This window comes from Mercurialis annua, linkage group LG6, assembly GCF_937616625.2.
Source record: "Mercurialis annua linkage group LG6, ddMerAnnu1.2, whole genome shotgun sequence".
Taxonomy (NCBI): Eukaryota; Viridiplantae; Streptophyta; class Magnoliopsida; order Malpighiales; family Euphorbiaceae; genus Mercurialis; species Mercurialis annua.
This window is the reverse complement of record NC_065575.1, coordinates 13,594,906-13,601,557: the sequence shown is the minus strand read 5'-3', so window position 1 is coordinate 13,601,557 and position 6,652 is coordinate 13,594,906. Positions and strand designations below refer to the sequence as shown.

Genomic DNA, 6,652 nt, shown 5'->3' with positions numbered 1-6,652 from the left:
TAATCTTTTTTATATTATCATAATTTTTTTATATAATTTATATAGAATCTATATACTATATTCTAAAACTGAAGTGAGAATTCCTTTACATTGCACAGTGCATTCATAAAACTACCAAAATTGCAAAGTTTGTGTTGTTGATAATTTCCATGTGGGGATAGTGCAATAACTAACGTCAACTTTATAGTCCCATCATGAGCAAACTATTATGCCATGAGATGGGTATGTATATTTTTATATTTTTAAAAATATGTGGGTTTTGGAGTCTTCGTGTCTTGCGTATGGGGCCCGGTAAATAAATTTTTTCAATTCGTCAACTTTTCCATCCCGTCTGAGATCTACCAATTTTTGTTTAAATATGTGGCATTCAAAACAATAATAAATGTTGTAGGTTTCCTCTACGTGCCTACAAGTGTAGTGTGAGTTGTTAAATTCATATTTTGAGGACTATAATATACCTTTATTCACCATAAAATAAGAAATACCCCTCCTTTAGTCTGTGTTGTTTTAATGCATTGTGTCTCATGTGGCCCTTTATGTTTTCCATTTCCCAATATATATTTTGTATCTTTCTGGAGCATGTTATGCTTCATTTTAATTTATAAATTGGCTACCATGGCAGCCATAACCACACAATACTGCGTACTGCAATTGCTCTGCACTAAGTTTGGTTTCGCTTACTATTTCATTTTTATATTACTCTCCTGGATTCCAACCAATATTTTTTTACACAGGTTTTGGGTATCGTTGAGTAGTTGTCTTCAAATTATATGACGTCAACTACATATAGCACTATTTTTTCATTTAAAAAATAAAACAATTTCTGGATTTGTATTGATACAATTACATACGTACGAGCATTTTAGTTCGCGCCGGTGAGAACGTCTCCGCGTTTCTATAGTGGCATGGGAGTTGCACAGGCGTAATAAGTGAAGGTAACAATTAAGGTGCGTTATTTCAAATTACAATTACAAGCAACTAAATTATCTGTAATTCATTTGCATATTACTCCATTGATATTTTTGCATACAGAGACGTAATAATGGAGAGGATATTCAGCCAAACCCAGATGTCATTATATGCGAAATCCGAGAGTTTTCACGCTAAACAGATCGAAAACTGTTTTTTTGAACCAGTTACATTTTATAACTACAAATCCACTAAGAAAAAAGGTTAGACGTTTAACGTGCACAACGCAACACAACTATGCACGTGCCTTGGTCAGGTTCTTTTGAATCTGTTGGCCGAAATTTGAAAATGAAGCTTTTAAGTCCTGTGCTCTTTTGACGAAAATATTTTTGAATGCTATAATTAAAAGTGAATACAGATAATATCATATGTTTATGTATAATTTGACATGTAATCGATAAAGTATAATAAATATTTTCTGCGATTGTTTGACAAAATCTTAATCAATGTTTATTTAATATTTTTACTTTGTTAGCCTTTGTATATATGTATAGACGTTTGATAATTTTTGGTCTTCTACAGTGTCATCTCTAATGTGTATCAAATTGCACAAAATTTTTTATTTCAATAATTAAAAAAGTTATTTTTATATGTATTATATTTTATACAAAATTTAAATTTAATATTTTTTACTTTTTTATCCCAGATCAAACATTTTTGTAATCTATTGTATTATCATCTAGAATAATTTCCATTAAGTACACAAATCAGTTCAGAACACAAGGGTATATTTGGACTTTGTTAAAATATCGTCACTACTATTTGTCTAACTTTTTTAAAAAGAAAAATTAAAATAACGGTAACATTTAACCAATATTTTGAAAACCGGACCGGACCAGCTTGTCGGACCGGATTAACCGGGAACCGGCTCTGTGTCCGGTCTGGTTTCTTGTTAAAATCGGATAGCTTAAAAATCGGTCAAAACCGGTCAAAAACCGGATTTAACCGGAAAAACCGGATTTAGCATAAAAACCGGCCAAATCCGGTTTTCTAAAAATTGGTCAAAAGACACTTTTTTTGACAAAAAAAGCATTTTGTGGTCCCTACCATGTGTTTTTGTTTTTCTCTCTCCCATATTTTTGTTTTTCTCTCTCTCATATGTCTTTTATTCTCTCTCATATAAATTCTTACACACATTAATTATTTTTACACATACTAGTTCTCTCTCATATGATATTTTAATTTTTATTAATAAATATTTTTACTCAAAAAGATATAACTACGCTCTTTCTAATACTATCATATATTCTTAAATATTAATTATTTATAATTATATTTCACAAAAAATAATATATAATTTTTTAAAATATATTATCATATTTTTTATTTATAAATTGTTATATCATATTTATAAGTTAATAATTATTAAATTAAAAAAATAATATATTTATCTCTTTCATATAAAATAATTCTTATATATATTCTTAAATATTATTATTTATAAATTATAATTATATTTTTTATATTAAATTATTTTAAAATAAAAATATGATGACATGTTAAATTAAAAGTTATGTTTTTTAAAAGTTATATTTTTTATTTCTCATAAAATATGATTATTCTATATACACTATGTTTATCAATTATAATTGTATTTCACACGTTCAGTAATTAATTCTATTTAAATATTCCTCATATTTTTATTTATAAACTTTAATTTTATTTAAATATTTTTTCATATTTTTTATTTATAAACTTTAATTGTATAATTTTAATTTAACAATAATTATTATTAAAATAAAAAACTATTTTTTATTCATTTAGAGAAATTATTCTATATATTCTTAAAAATTTATCATTTATAATTATATTTTATGTAAAAAAAATTAATAGATAATTTAATTTAAATATTATATCATATTTTTTTATTTATAATACATGTATTTTCAATTTAAATAATTTATATTTATTATAATTCAAAAATCTGGTTGAACCCGGTTGAACCGGTTGAACCATGAACCTCCGATGAAGCCGGTTCGATCTCCGGTCCGGTTTTAAAAACATTGCATTTAACGGTAATAAAACGGCTACTTTTTAACCCATATATAATAGCTCATTATTTTTCATTCCACAATATTTATCATCTACTTCTTCACTTTCATATTTTCATATTTTTACAACACACTTCAAAATGAAATTGTCTTTATTTTTTATTATAATTATAACTATTTTATTGGTCATTAGTATATTTAATCTATCTGCTAACGAATTTTTTTTCTTTTTCATTTTTTTTGTACTTATTATTCTATCATTATTAACTCTGGCAATATTCATAGGTTATAGATATATATAAATTGTAAAAATAGAAATAATATAGAAATTGTTGTTTTTGCTTTATAGTTTAATACCATTATTTTCTATGCATATGTTTTAGGTTCTAAGTTGATTGCGTATAAATTGCAGAATTACAATGATGTGGACAAATGTGGCGCATTTCCACCATACAATAATGGACAAGAAAGAGTTGAAGATCGTATCTAAATAGTCGCATGTTACTTTATGCAATGCCATTGTGTATTTCTTCTGCCTTAAATTATATTTTATTTTAACAATTGTATTCTATATTTGAATATTATTATTGTTAAATCAAATAGATCAAAAATTATATAAAATAATTCGATTAGTACCATTAAAAAATGTGTTTACCGAGCAAAGCGAGAGTTATATACTAGTTAAATAAAATTATCATAGTTTTATCATAATATTATCGTAGTTTTATCATGATATTATTTTTGTGTTTATAAAATTCTTTTATTGTTCATATAATTATTTTGTCTTTTTCTTGTTCTTAGATCTGTTCTTTTATTTTTATGCTACTAATTTTATAAACAACAAATTGATTTGTGGTGTATCTGCAGTGTTTTTATGATGGTTTTATAACTATATTTTTCTTTAAAATAAAATAAATGACAAAATAACAAAATAAAATGAAAGTAACTAAAACTAAGATTCTAACCCAAAAAAAAAAGTAAAATTTAGATTAAAAAAGGTAACATATTTCAAATGTTGAACAAGAGCAGTATAATTTTTCTTGGAATTTTACAAACCAATGTATAAATTGTCATGCCGTATCTACATTAGCAAACAAACATGGCGCTTCCCTCATGCATAAATTGCATACCATTGGATAACATTCACTATATTTATTAGTCATAACAGAGCCAATAGTTTGCAATACAGATACTGATGTAAAATTTTATGAAGGAATAAGTTCAAGTCCCTAAAGTATTGAAAAGTAACTGTAAATAGAATTGAAGATAGAATCAAATTTATTCATATGCATATATTTCTTTTTAATGGAGATATGTATATTGAAGAAACAGTTGAATTTACAAAAATAACAGCACATAATATAATAAAAAATTCTATCAAAATTTAAGGCACTCCTAGATGATGTTGGTGTTTAACCTGCTGAGCCCATTGATGTGCCTCCTTATTCTGATTACGCGGTGTGTGCTGAACTCTTGTCATAATGAAGGATCGTAGAAGATGCTAGATATCTTCACAAATACCCTAGTGAGAAATAATGGTGCAGTTTCTTGAACTGATGATGGTTGGAGTGCGTCGCCTTCAAAGATAACATATTTTCAGCCTCTAAGGATTGCCCAATTTAGTGCTTCTCGTAATGCTAAGAGCTCTAGTGTGCCAGGATCCCAGATATAGTGGAAAATGGCTGAGAACTTCCCTATGAGTCTGCCAGTCGGTAGCCACAACCCTAATATATCCACTTTTTAGCTTTGTGTCAACTGCTGCATCATAATTTAGTTTTAGGAAACCCTGTGGGATGGCATTATTTTCTTTAACATTACTAACACAAGATGTAGTGCATGGTTGCAGTTTATTTATTCCTTGTTGGCTCAATTGAAATTCTTCGTGCTCCATAATGCAATTTGATATAATCTCTTCAGGCTGCATATTTGTTTGGTTGAAGATTTTTGCATTTCTAGACTTCCAAATGTGCCTTAGTAGAAAGCAAAAAATGTTGATGCATGAGTTGTTGTTGTCTAATTCTCTAAGGTCTTGAACTATTTGAATCCAAATTTGATGAAAGAACTGGAATGAAGTGACAGTTGTTTTGTAATGGAGGGCGGAGATAAACCAAAGATGTTTAGCCCTCAGACAAGTGAACAAAAGATGAATGAGGGTTTTCTTATGGTCACATAAGCATCAAGAGGAATGGTAATTGAGGCGAAACTGTAATGCTTCACCTGATGGAAACCCTACATGAAAACACTTTCAAATGAAAACTTTGATATTATTTGGAATAGTGAGACCCCATAACAGTTTCCAATATGGTTTCTGAAGTTGAGGAATAAGAGATTGATAGGGTTTGAATCCTCCATGAAGCGCAATATAGTAACCCGACTTGATTGTGTATTTCCCCTGACTATTAAAGTGCCAACTAAGTTTATCTTAATGTGGCCAATATGGAAGAGGCATGGATAAAATTGTATTTGCATCTTCCTTATGAAAATGAGTTAGAATTAACTCCTGATTCCATGTTCTATTTCGGTGGTTGATCAGGTCACACACTAAGAGCGGATGATCACCTATGTTAGGATTTGGTGGGGGATAAATCGATAATCATTTTGCAGTCAAGGGTCCTCTAGACATTTGATATAATTGCCACTATTATGTGCCAACATAAACCTTGTTGTAAAATATCTTTACCCCAACACAAACTATGCCATCCTCATAAAGGTCTACTACCCAATTTGCCTGCTAAAATAGAAGAGTTTTTGAAATATTTACCTTGATACACCTCATATAACAGGGATTCTGGATATATAGATATGAATAAAAGGATTAGCAATAAAGTTCTTTATTGTTTCACATGCAAAGCCTAAATTGACATGCCATGCCATGTCTACTTTAGATGCTTAAAATGTTATAGTGGCAATATTTGAAATAATTTAGAGCTATTTCAAAGAATTTCATTATTTTGTACTACTACTACATTGAGGGAGAGTTTAGAATAGTTGGAAGTGATCTACTCCCAATTTGTGCATATCCTTCAATTGATAAAGTCTTAAATCCCACTTCAATCTGGGGTATCTCAATTTCTACCTTGTTCCATCTAAAACAGCAAATATGCACATCTATAATTTTCACTTGGTAATTTTATCAAACATCTAATAGGCGTCAAATCTCTAGAAAGCGGTAGACCTCTAATAGGCGGAAGATCTTTAGGAGGCGGTAGATAATGCGATAATACTTTCACTTTGTCGGAGCACCGCCAAAATCAGCAAATGAAAATAAATTTGAAGAAAAACATGATGAAGACAAGAGATTAAAGAAAAGAGAAACGAAAATAAAAAACTAAAAAAAAAGAGTTGCAAAGTATTATAGAAAAGACCTAATCACTCAAAAACCCTCACCTTTAGATTTTTTTTTTTGAATTCCACCCCGACGTTGAAAAGTTGTCAATTTTACCCACTTTTGAATTTTTCGTTTTCAATTGTACCCCAATTTTTTTAAATTTTTGTTAATTTTTTTACTTAAATGATGAAATCATTCAATTAACTAAGTTTAAAGATGAAATTAAATTCTTTTTTGTTCAAAAAAATACAAATAAGTCCTTTATTTTTAAAAACTAATTAAAAACCATAATCAAATTAACACTAATTTAAATTTTTAATTAATTTAACTAAATTTAAATAAATTTTAAAAACATACAATTAAT

General features: G+C 28.2%; 1 long non-coding RNA gene across 1 annotated transcript; it reads left to right on the top strand.

The window, feature by feature from the left end:
- The first annotated feature begins 511 nt into the window (after positions 1–511).
- LOC126653788 (uncharacterized) lies at positions 512–3,591 on the top strand. Its single transcript, XR_007632319.2, has 3 exons — positions 512–947; positions 1,033–1,172; positions 3,373–3,591. It is a non-coding gene; the product is annotated as an uncharacterized LOC126653788 (long non-coding RNA).
- The last annotated feature ends 3,061 nt before the right edge of the window (positions 3,592–6,652 follow it).